At 34.2% G+C, this 13,074-nt stretch overlaps 1 long non-coding RNA gene across 1 annotated transcript; it reads left to right on the top strand.

Moving 5' to 3' along the window:
* Positions 1-9,569: 9,569 nt before the first annotated feature.
* LOC120279605 lies at positions 9,570-11,929 on the top strand. The gene is made up of 3 exons (XR_005541957.1): positions 9,570-9,629; positions 11,656-11,716; positions 11,879-11,929. It is a non-coding gene; the product is annotated as an uncharacterized LOC120279605 (long non-coding RNA).
* Positions 11,930-13,074: the final 1,145 nt, after the last annotated feature.

Consider the following 13,074-nt stretch of genomic DNA (forward strand, 5'->3'; position numbering starts at 1 on the left):
CATCAGAAACTTGGGCACATGAACTACAAGAACCTAATGAAGATTGCAAAACTTGGAGCTGTAAAAGGGATAAACAAGCTAAAACAAATAGCAAACAAAGTGTGTGGTCCTTGTAAAATGAACAAGCAAAAAAAAAGCATCTCATAAGGTTTTGCAGGATGTAGTTACCTCAAGAGTTCTGGAACTGTTACACATGGACCTGATTGGTCCTTCACAAGAAAAAAGCTGGCCAGGACACAGGTACATATTTGTCTGTGTTGATGATTACTCCTGATTCACCTTGGTTGAGTTTCTAAAAGCAAAATCAGATGCATTTGTAGCATATAAGAATCTTTGTACTCAGGACCAGAACGAGTAAAATTATCAAATTGGAAGAATTGTAAGAATCATAAGTGATCATGGAAAGGAATTTGACAATAGTCAATTTGCAGAATTCAGCAGAAAACATGAGATACATCATGAATTCTCAGCACCAAAAACTCCTCAACAAAATGGAGTTATTGAACACAAGAATCGAATTGTCCAAGAAATGGCCAGAGTCATGCTAAATGCTAAGAAACTTCCTACAAAATTTAGAGCCGAAGCATTAAATACAGCCTGAAATATTCTAAATAGAGTATATCTTCCACCTTGTTCTAAACAGACACCATATGAAATTTGGAAAGCGAAAAAGCCAAACCTCAGTTACTTTCATGTGTTTGGAAGCAAATGCTATATTCTAAATGTATAGAGAACAACTTGGAAAGTTTGATAGAAAGAGTGACGAAGGATTTTTCTTGGGTTATGCCTCAGACAGTCATGCTTATTGGGTGTTCAATTCAAGAAATGGGTAAATAATGGAGACCTACAATGTTGTTATTGATGGCTTTTGTGATGAAACAACCAGTATGGAGTCTCAGAATCGCTTGAGAAAACCAAATAACCATCAGGGCGATACCTCTAGTGATGATGATTTTCAGCAGCCTGTTGTAACCCCTACCGTAACACCTGGAGCTACTCATGAAACAACCAGATAACTAGAACCAACAGATGATGCAACCAAGATACAACAGAAGACACTATTTTTGAATCCGATGGAGACAGTCAAGAAGACAATATTTGTGAACCATCCTCAACAGTAAGGAATAATCATCCAATACAAGACCGGCCCCCTATTATTTAAAACTGATATCCATATCCAATCCAAGGTTTGTTTGGCTCGGGCTTTGATTGATTGATCAAACATTAACTTTGAAATGGGTTTGGAACAGGCTTAGACTGGTCTTGGGCCGGTCCGTGGGCCTTGGGCCAAATGATGAGAGTGATGCATAGTTGATAAAAAAAATTACCTTCATGAGTTCATAATGTGGATGATGGGGTTAATTTTAATAAAAATTAAAACTTCATGTTAATAAAATAATGTTAATTTATACTAATTTAATATAATCCAAATTCAATTTTATAATGAAATTATTAAGTAGGAACAAACATTATTAAATGTGCCCCCACATGGTTTTAAATCATATTTTAATGATTTAAATCTATTTATATTATCGCTTAGTATGCATTTATCGGTGTGGATAGTGAGAAAAAAAATCCATACAATAAAAAATTAGTATAGTTTTTTCATTTATAATTAGATATCAATGATTTAAAATGTTTATGTTACAATATTCAGTTCACATTAAAAAAAAAGAAAGACAGCAACAATGCTGCCCGTCCTCGCAAGAAAAACAGAAGGCGAAAAATGCAAAAAGGTGAAGAGTACAAGAAAACGAGAAAAGATGGTTAAATGCCATACTTACCTGTACTTTAAGATTTTTTTTTTCTTTTATAACAAAAGTACAGGGGTTGGGCACAAGTCAAGAATTGATCATTCAACTTATACACCCTCGGTCGGAAATGAGGGATTTGGGGTGCAAACCCATACCTCCAACTAGCAATCTGTTAGCACTTATCGCCAATGCGTCCAATAAGTCCTAAACTTGAGACCTTTGAATGTCTTATTCTCGTTTTTCCCATAGGGTTAAGTACGACTAGACTATAAATTCTTTGGTATCATTCAATAAGAACAATATATTTTAAGTTTCGGCTACTCACTTTATCAATCTATATAATTCCACTTGACATTGATCGAACAATTAATGGGTCATGTAGCAAGAAAAATAAATTTATTCAATATTTATTAAAATTAACTTAATTAGTATTATTTTTAATTAATATTTCATTGTATTTAGTTGTATTTTTTTGTTACATTAATCATCCTATTAGACACAGTAATAATACAACCTAAAAATTGATAATACTAAATTAAAATTTCATATTAATGAAAACAATATTTGGTCACTTTGATATAGTCCAAATGTAAATCAGTTTGATTTGTGCCAATTTTATTGCAAATTCATATATTTTGCATATAAATTTGATAGTGCAACTCTGTTAGTGCAATCATCACTGGTCACCCTACCCTTTTAGTTTCCCTTATATAATTTAAGCCGGGTAAAAATTTCTGTAGGTCACCGTACTTTGACCATTTTTCACATTGGGTATTGGTTTGATTTGTTTCTTTTTGGTCACCATTTACTAATTCCATTTCATCGGGAGGGTACTCGTGCTATTCTGGCCATTTTAATCCTACATGGCCGCTGGAAAGACATGTGGATTGTTGACTTGGCACTCACAAAGTCGAGCTGGGCATATGTGAAGGAATTTTCTGGCTAGCTCACCCACTTCATATTGCCAAGTCAATGTCCATCTTCCACATCATCAGCCCTTCCACCTCCATTGTTTTCCATCCAAGAGATCAAGAAGGATTTTCTTCATTTAATTGAAGAGAGCCCATCCAAGAGAAGGAGGTTTTACTAACGACGATGCCCATAGACTGCTTAAAGTAGTGGAACACTCCATAGTGGGGGAGGTCTTCGAAACCCTAGTTTTAACTTTGTAAAAAAAAACTGTGGAGTGTTCAAGATGGCATTGACCTGCCTGTTTGTGAACTTCTGTGAAATAATTCTACATGTTCTCCTTATGTAATGAGTATTTTTAATTTTTAGTCAATAAATGAGTGTTTGCAATGGATGTATGGTGAATGTTTTGAATTTTCAAAATGCTTGTATATTTTGTCCTTATGTAATGGATGATCTTAATCTTCAGTTAGTGAGTGTATTGGGGGTTTTCAATAGCTGCTAAAAAATACAACATAATTTCTGCAGCAAATAATGTATTGAACTTGTTACAAAGATTATGCAATTCATTAGAGAATAACCTTGAAGTATCTCTGCATCAATTATTTCTGCAAATATTTATTTGTGGTAGCTGGAAGTATTTCTATAACAATTACTGTATTGAACTTGTTACAAAGATTTTACAATTCATCAGACAATAACCTTGAAGTATCTCTACATAAATTATTTCTGTACATATTTTTTTGTGAAAGGTGGAAGTATTTTTGTAGCGATTAGTGTATTCATTACCACAACATAGTGTTTGAATACATGATAAACTGAAATTACTATGCATGCAACCAAAATTAAAAGCAAAACAATACAACAAAGACCATATAAATTATAATGCCTTTCATGTTATAAGTGCAGAAGGTCCCACTAGTGGCCTGCACACTTGACAAAATTATAACAAAAGTATTGCGAGATAGACACTTTAACTGCAAAATTATGTCCTTATGGAGCCATGCCTTTTCTCTTTTTTTCAATACCACTTAGCTCGCTCCTATCTTCAACATCTTTCTCCAGATCTTGGTGTCTCAACACAGAAGGTCTAGTTGGGAATTGTTTTCTTGCTTGGTTTTGTTTTGTTTTGTTTTGTTTTGTTTTTTTTTGTTTTTGTTTTGTTTTGTTTGTTTTTTTTTTGTAAGGACAAGCCCCCTCTTCTTATTGGGATTTTTTTGCCTCCTCAAGACAATGTCAACTAAAGGTGCTGATGTAGGGAAAGTTTGACCAGGTATGTCAATTATCTGTGATGTTCATAAAAAAATTAAATCACTATAAATCTTTGAAAAATGTTAAAACTTCATCATAGTGTTCGAACCTATGAGACTGCTCCAGTTTTGGGAGAAGGTGACGGCCCAGGGAGTGTATGATCATCGATGTCAACCACCTGTGACATTGAGGATGATGAAGTATTCTCCACCACTACATGATGAGATAGGGATAGTTTGAAATATAATGTCAACTACCTATGATGTCCAAAAAATAATAATAATAATAAGAGATGCAATCATTTGATACAACAAGCAAAATGCTTAAACTATTCTAGTAATTCACCATAATACAACAACTTACCTGTGACATTGGTGGGCTTGCAACATGTTCAAATGTAGCTGGATCATTAGACTCATCTCTCCTCAACAGATCAGCCTTGTGATGCCTAAAGGTCCACATTAGTATATATTACATAATGTGATTTGTGAGTTTAGAACAACATACCTCTAGAAAGTGCTTCTCTAAAACATGAGGATCAATTGTATCCATGGGGTCTTGCTCATTATTAACACCCTACATACAAAAATTTCACACATTAATATATATGATGTAATTATAAATGATAATTGTTACATGAAGATCCTTACCTACACCCCCTGAAATATTTTGTTGTGACCTGATGTTCCACAGATGTTGCAAGTTATAATAATCCCTTTCCCGCTTACTTTACCATTTGTGAAACCTGTTCTCTCCTCATCTACCTCCCTCCTTATAAGCAATGGCTTCTTTCCCCTATTTTTGTTTGCATTTTCTGGTGGTATAATTGATGGGTGATCACTCTTGGGCCAACAATTACTATCTTCAGTTGGGTTTAAGATGTGGGTGTAAGTTGCTAAGAAGGTACTTTTTCTATAGTAGTCATCTAAGAATTCTTCTAAATTATTTTTGTTGTAGCAATGGGCTGAGATTGCATGACAATAAGGAATCCCTGTCAATTGCCACCTTCTACATATGCAAGTTCTCTCTTTAATTTCAACTATGAATTGTCCATCATTTGCCACCACTTGATATTTGTCACCACCAGACCATGTGGTTTTACAACCAACTAAGGTTCTTTGCCTTCTCTACTTTTTTTTTAGGATTTTCGAACAATGATCAGTTAAATATCTATGCATAACATCTTTTTTTATTGCATCACGATCATCAATTATGTCCTTAACATTTCATTCATCATAATTATGCCCTTAGTCATGGCTTCAAGGATTTGGCTATTAAAGCACTCACACAGGTTGTTTAATAGCATATCACACTTAATTTGGATTGGATTCTAAAGTGTGATCTAGTCCAATGTTGAGGGCTAATGTTTTTCAAATAATCATGTGCTTCTATAGATATATCTTTGAGGCCATCCATAGCTAAGTTATATGCAGGCAGGTAGCTAAGTCTTGTACAAATCCATAATTGATCATTTAGAGCCTTCCCTTTAAATTTTTTTCTGAAATTTGTGTGAATGTTCATTGTATGGAATCTATGTTCATTGTATGGAATAATTGTTCTATTGCATTTTGAAGTCCTTAAGGATATAGAAAAACAAGATGGGGAGGAACAAAAAAATTGAAAGACAGAACAGAAATAAAGCAATGACTATTGATTATTTGCATATATGTGCAGAATATTGAATGGGAAATTAACATTGCATAAAAAGCCTTACCTTTTGTCTATCACTCATGAAGGACCACCCATGGCTATTACTTATCTCTAGGTCCTCAGCAAGCAACTCCAAAAGTCATACGCAATTTGAGCAGTTCTCCCTGTCCACCACAGCTCAAGCAATTGGTAGATGCAATCATTTGCATTAATGGTAACTGCAAATAATAATTGATCAACATAGATTCCTTTGAGGAAACATCCATCTATAGAAATAATAGGCCTACACCCTTCAAGAAAGCCTGTCCTAAGTGGTGACAAGCACACATACATGGACTTGAATACATCTCCATTACATTTGAACTTAATTGTGGCCTCTAGATGTGTTCTAATCAACTCAAGTCTGTACTCATACAATCTTGACATCTGGGTATGCTCATCACCATCAATCATCCAATTCGCTCTATCCAAAAATAAATAAATAAATAAATAAATAATAATAATAATAATAATAATAATAACAGATACATAAATAGAAAATTTAATTAAAGTAGTCAGTTCATAAGCAGTGTAAAACTTTTGAATGCATTATACATAAAGATCGTCAAAATAAATTCCTTGTTGCAATGTTTTTGGTCCTCTAAGCCTTTAACTTGCTAATTTCTACTAGCAGGTTTGTTCTAACAGCTTGTATAATACCAGCAAGCTTCCATGAAGGGTCTATCCTAAATTGCTCCAAATAGTGTTCTGATATCCATTGAGCATTGACATGCCTTATGTTATGATCCCTCTTGCATTCATGCTTCAAAATCCTAGCCTTTATTTGGATAGTACTCTTATTTTTTATCATTGGCGAGGCCTATAAATAGAAAGGACAACCTTTTTTAAAAAATTTTTACACCTCTTCTTGTTGTTGGGTTTAATATTCATAACACTACTATTTTTAATCACATAGTTTCTAACTGCCTCCTTGAACTGTTTGAAACTCATGAACTTCATGCCAATTTGGAATTGAGGGTCACTCATGTCAATTTATTCATTAAATTTAGCATATTTTGGCTTGGCAAGATCTAATCCATCATCATCTATTGATTGCAATTCATCAAATGCAACATATTTTGTATCCTATGCAGTAGTCAAGCCTAGGTATAATCCTATCCTCATCAACTTGATCAACATCCTCTCTGTCACTATGCAAGCTATACTCAGAATCTTATAACTCATTTCCTTGATCTTCTTCTATACCTTCCTCATCATTGTTACCATTTGATACGGGACGTATTGAGGAGCTGGTCTGTGCTTTCATGAATAAATGGGATTTAAACTAGTAGAGGGCATTTTGGTAATTGTATGGGCAGTGAAATTTAGTTGTTTTATGGGTCCCACTTGATATAAAACTAGTCAATGAACACAAATCACAGTTTGTTGTACAAGCTTGTGAGGCATATCGGAATTTGACCAAATTCCATCACCTTGGCCTCGAAAACAGCAATTTTGCCATCTATGGTAATATTTGATTTGATTATATCTTTTGCTAGAAATCTCATATTTGTATGTTGTTTTCAGCATTAGTTTTTATTTGTTAAGTCCTTTATTTTCTTGCTGAAATTTGAAAACTTGCCATTTTAAGCATTTTTTTTAATTTTCTCCTTTTTTTGAGTTTATTGTATTTTTCTTTAGGTCTATTTATTGTAAGCCTACAGGCTAAGGTTGAGGTGGTCTTGGAATAGTTCTTTATTGAGTAATAAAGTTTACTCCAATTTCTACCCAATCATGGTAATCTCTGATCAACAGGTTGGAAAGCTTATTATAGGCATTCGTGTGTGGATCAATAATTTCAAGATTATTGCTGCATCACCATCCCTATGCACAACATCACTAGCATGTGCAACTTGATCATTGGTTAGCTTCACATATACCTTTGCAACCCTACTCCTATCCACAGACAAAGCCATTGACAATGCATCCATATCATTTTTTATTTAGACACCCCAATGCTCTGACTCAAAATGTCCTTAAACCAAAATGTTGAACCTTCGACATCTAACTTCAAACCTTTAGCCATGTCTACAATATCCAATTATGATATATAGTCTACTGAACAGTAATCAACAAACCCCAAAAACCTATAATCTCTCTAGTTTTCTATTTTACTAACCCCACATTTGCACTATAAAATATTCAGCATCTGGCACTGAATAAATTGGAATACAATCACACAACGAAGCTAACTAGCACCCACAAGGCTCTTAAAATTGTTCTAGTGAACATACATGTAGAAAGGAAACACATGAAATAATAATAATAATAATAATAATAATAATAATAATAATAATAATGAGCATGCATTCAACATACATACACATGAAATAATAAACCACATAACACATAAAGCTCTGAAAATTATCCTAACACAATTTATCATAACAAGAATTTTCCAACATTAGTAGAACTTATTATATAAAAGCAAGTTAAACATTAAGTGCACCATTTTGTTAGCCATCAGCTTAAATTCAGCATAGAAACCAAACAAACAAACATAAAAAAACCACAATAAAAAAAGAACATGAAAACATGAACTATAAAAAAACGTATGCCCATCAATATATGAATTTCATTTTGAAAAGAGCTATAAAATGGTTTACTTTTTGTTCCATCTATTACATATTTAATTTTTCTCCACTACATTTATTGAGGCCAATGACATCCTATAATAACAAAATCCCACATGAAAACATGTGAAGTCAAAGATAAACGATGTAAACATCCACAACAGCTAAGTTTTAATTTTCAATTACACCCATGTGAACATTGCTACTTGAAATAAAACAATAATATTACAATTACGATCAAGGAATACCTGCAAACATGCATATTTGGAAGAATTAAAATAATTACACATTCACACAGCGACATCCACAAAAGTAAAAGATATGGCACTTCATAGAAGCCCTCCTAAATTACTAGGGATGACAAACTGTACCCTCCCCAAAGGGTATTGTTGCACCCAGTCCAAATTTGGACATAGGATTTTCTCTTATTTTCTGTGAATGCATTAGGGTAAAATGGTCATTTTGCATTAATAGATTTTTACTGGATTGCACAGTTGGTTATGTGCGAAAATTCTGCCAAAAACAGGGGGCAATTCGGTCATTTGGATTTTGTTTCCATTCTTGTGTTAGAGGGGCAATAGAGTAATTTAGAAAAGAATAAAAACATTGTAGCAGCCCATTACTATAGTTAAACCAGCCTGTTCCTGTAGTTTTTGCAGCCCAGCACTGTTGATTCTGTCCGGCACTGTAGCACCCCGATACTGTAGCAACCAACACTGTAGCAGGCCGAGAGTTAAAATCAAAATCTTTTCTCTTCCTTCTCCTTCTTTGTTTCTCCATGCCGGCCGAACCCTTAAAAAAAAAAAATCCCTAACTATTTCCGGCGACCAATTCCGGCGAACCAACACCAAATATTTGTTCCCCACATCCTCTTGAGTAAGGTAAGAGCCTTTATCCGAGTTTTTACCATGTATTTCTTCCGTGATTTTTCATTGTATTCATTGTTTAGAAACCTAGACCAAAACCTTAGATTTTCCAAGATTTGTGGGAGTTTTTGGGCTTATAATGAAGCCCTTGATGTTGTCAATTGTTATTCATGAGAATTGTGGCAAAAATTTCATCGCTTTGATGTTGTAAAATGAGAGAAAACCATTTGTAAGGTTCGGGTTTTACTCTGTAGCATTCCCGAGTTACTCGTCAGACCGAAAAAAACTTTTGGCCTTTTATTGTATTTCTTTGATCCAAATTGAAGCTTTTCATTCATTGAACTTATTGGAACTAGGTTTACTCCATTCTGAGGTCGTTTGGGGTCCAAAATGACAATGTTTTGCCCTAAAACCCTAAGGTTTCGTATTAGACATGTATAAATGCATTTGCATGCATTTTCTTTTAGCTATCATTCTTGTGTTCATTAGTATTTGGATTCCCTGCTTGTATCTAGGTGGCGAAGTAGCTCCAAAGGGAAGGAAACCGCCAATCAGTGTGCGCGTCTCCATGCGAGGCAACATGTCTTGTGAGTGGGTTATGTTGAATGCACAATTCTAATTGAATATCGAAAATATTTTAATTGTTTTCTGAAATGATTTCCATGGCTTTATCATGTTTTAAATCACTATTTCATGGATGAGAAGAAAGTATAGATGACCGCTAGAAACTATGTTTTATTTGGAATGACTTGTGGTTTACTCTCTGAAAAATCATGAGAACGCTTACTAAGGACATACATGTTTGGTGGATGAATGGAAATTGTTGATTATTACAACGAGTTCATTAAGCTTATGTGTTATAAGGGAAATTAATTATGTTTGTTCAATGGATGATTGAATCTCCCTAGTGATGTATAATTTCTAAAGTTTTGAGGTATAATGTGATAAATATGGTACATGGAACCTGATGAAACCTTGAATGCTAAGGTATATAATTACACTTATGTTGAAATTAATGAAATTTGTTCTTATAAGTATACTGTAGGGTGCTTAATTATAGTTGACCATATTTTGGTATATATATATATCGGGTGGATGTCAATGATTATGATTATTATTTTAAATGGAATTTCTTTAGAATGTTGATGATGAATAGCTTGAGTTATATATATGACAAGTGTTGAATTGCAAAAACTGAATATTCTTGTGAATTTCTAATAATAGTTTGATTTAATACTCCTAAGAGGAGATAGTGAACTTGTGAGTATTTTAACAATGGGATTATTATAGATGAAGTAAATATTAATGTTGAGGTAATGGCACTATGATAAGGATCTAAGACATTGTTGAGTATAAGAAATGGTTGAAAAAGAAGGATTTAATCAATATATATTGGCACGTGAGATTATAGGTGATGAGATGAACATATTTTCATGACTTGTAAAGTATTTAGAGGTTGTGATTGACTAGACCTTGGGGATTAATCTTGTACTTTGAGGAAAAATTAGTGAGCTGAAGAAAGAGAAAGCTGGAATGATCCTAAGTAACTTGAGGTTTAACTAGACCAAAAGCCATGTTTGTTCTGACGACTTTTTATTGTATTTCAAACTTAATGTTTCTTTTCTACACTATTGGCATCTACTTTTAGAAATGGTTTGTAAAACCTTTCACTTGTATAAAGCATGCTTTTTGATATTTATGGTTATGAAAAACAAAAAGGGTTTTTTTATTTCGAATGGCATGTTCTTCTAGATTGTGGATATTATAATGCGTTTAATATTGATCGGTTTTTATTGTCTAAAAGCAATGCTTCGAGCTTCGCATATTATTGTGTTATTCTTGGCATTTGGACGAAATGTTTTTTTGAATGTATTGGCACATCGGGATTGGAATACTTTTTTTGAAAGTTTACGAGCATTGCTATGCTTTTGGCTTTTGGATTTGTGGAAATAATGTTTATTCCCGATATGTGAATGCTTGTCCTGGATAAGGACCCTGTGACATGAGTGATTCAGATTGTATTATTGCTACAGCTATATGTTGGTTTGGATGGTGACGGCGGGCTAAGGCCCGACTACTGCAGTAGTGGGTCCCAACGGGCCAGCTTTTAGAGGTGGCGTTGTGGACCTGGGTGTTGATTTGTCCAGATCAGGTGGGAGCGTAGAGCCCTGATTGGATGATACATCGGGATCCCGGGGTCACCACACGGGACCGGTGGGCCAACGTCAAAGGTGCGAAGACCTTGACGGCTCTCAACTTAGTCGCGACGGCGGCTAATGTTGGAGAGAGTGTTTTTAGGCCATTGCTTATTTGATCGAGAATTTTATTTGTTTAAGTTGGTATTTCTACTCATTTTGGGAACTTATATCCAAGTATTTGTTTTATACATGTTAAGGTTTTGTCGATGCTCGTGAGAACCTATGTTTTGGTTTTAAATACCAAGGTTTCTTATATTACACTTTCATTGTGTGGCAATTGTGAAGCGTTTCAGTTTACTTATGTTATTGTAAAATGTGTTTATTGTATTTCATCGATTTGTTTTGATATTCTGTTAGATTTGTGCTAACCCATTCACTGAGTGACTATGGTTACTCACCCCCTCCTCCCTTCCAGGTTTTAGTGGTTTGGGTCGTCATAGCGAGGCGAAGTGTTAGCAGTTTGCATTCCAAGTCAGGTTGTTTATTTGTTGTTAATCAGGTTGTATTGTATGATTACAGTGGATCCACTAGTGCTCTTAACTCTGTAACTGTGATTTGTATATCTTTCACTTTACTGTTGATTCTTCGAGTGAAAATTTTGCTTTTGGTACCTTTATTATTGTGGTGTTGTTTAGCAGGAGTTTGTGAGCCTTGCGATGACTCGAGGGTTGAGTGGTGTGTGTCCCTCCTCGGGATCGTCGCGGCGGTTGTCACGTGGCGAGCCCGCGGGTCGGGACGTGACAGGTATACCCGTACCCACCTGGTACTAGTATGGTAAGGGCATTAACCATTATTTTTTTAGACCGGCATGGGTCGGGTAAGGATATGCCCCTACATTACCCACACCCTTACACGTTGAAGAAAGTATAGGTAAAACCCGTACCTGTACCCTCATATATATAATTTTTTATTAAGCAAATCCCTAATTTCCTAAACTCAGTAACTCACTCAGTCGCAAGACAACAACACAGACAACTTCTCCAATATCCAAGATCCATCTTCTCCATTCTCCAATCTCCTCTTTCCTTTAATTCTTAAAGTCAACATCCCACTCCAAACCTCTTCTTAAGGCCTCTCTCCTCCACAACCATAGGTTCTTTCTTCTTTACTTTCTCTTTACTTATTATAGTTTTTTGCTAGTAACTAGAACATGTCTCAAATGGCATGGTGTGAAATGTTTTATTGTCATGACTATGCATAAAAATGCAATTATAAATGATGCAAAATCATACATGTCTAAAATACTTTAGAACTTTTTGTTACTAAACCAATATGTACACCTGGTCTAGATGGCACTTTATTTCTTTGCATGCAATTCTGACTTACATGTTTAGCAACTTATAAGAAAAAAGAAAAGTGAAGAACTTTAATGATTAAAATTTAGAATATGCTCTTGTTTTAAAGTGGATAAATTAAAGGAATGTGTGGTGATGATTGTTAATTATATGGAGGTGAGGAAAATATATTGTTGATCTTGAAAGGACAAATAATTTGACCATGATATTTTATGAATGTTTTAATGATGGACACTTTCAATCATTAAAACTTTGTGTGTATTCCGAACTCCGCAGTTTATATAGGTTTTACTTGAGTTGATTTTTTTTTAAAAAAATTTTGCCAGATTCTTGAGTTGAAAGTTGAAACTAAAAATAAGTAGGCAATAAGTAGATATCTGAATTTATATATGTAAGTGAAGTTGTTTTTCTTATTATTCAGTGCACTTGTTTTTTTTATTGTTCACTGATATGTTATATATACACTAATAAATTAATTATTTTCTTGCATATAGTTGGTTTTATCTTCTAAATATTGCTGTTAAATTTTTTATAGTTCA

The sequence above is a fragment of the Dioscorea cayenensis genome, chromosome 16, assembly GCF_009730915.1.
Source record: "Dioscorea cayenensis subsp. rotundata cultivar TDr96_F1 chromosome 16, TDr96_F1_v2_PseudoChromosome.rev07_lg8_w22 25.fasta, whole genome shotgun sequence".
Classification (NCBI taxonomy): Eukaryota; Viridiplantae; Streptophyta; class Magnoliopsida; order Dioscoreales; family Dioscoreaceae; genus Dioscorea; species Dioscorea cayenensis.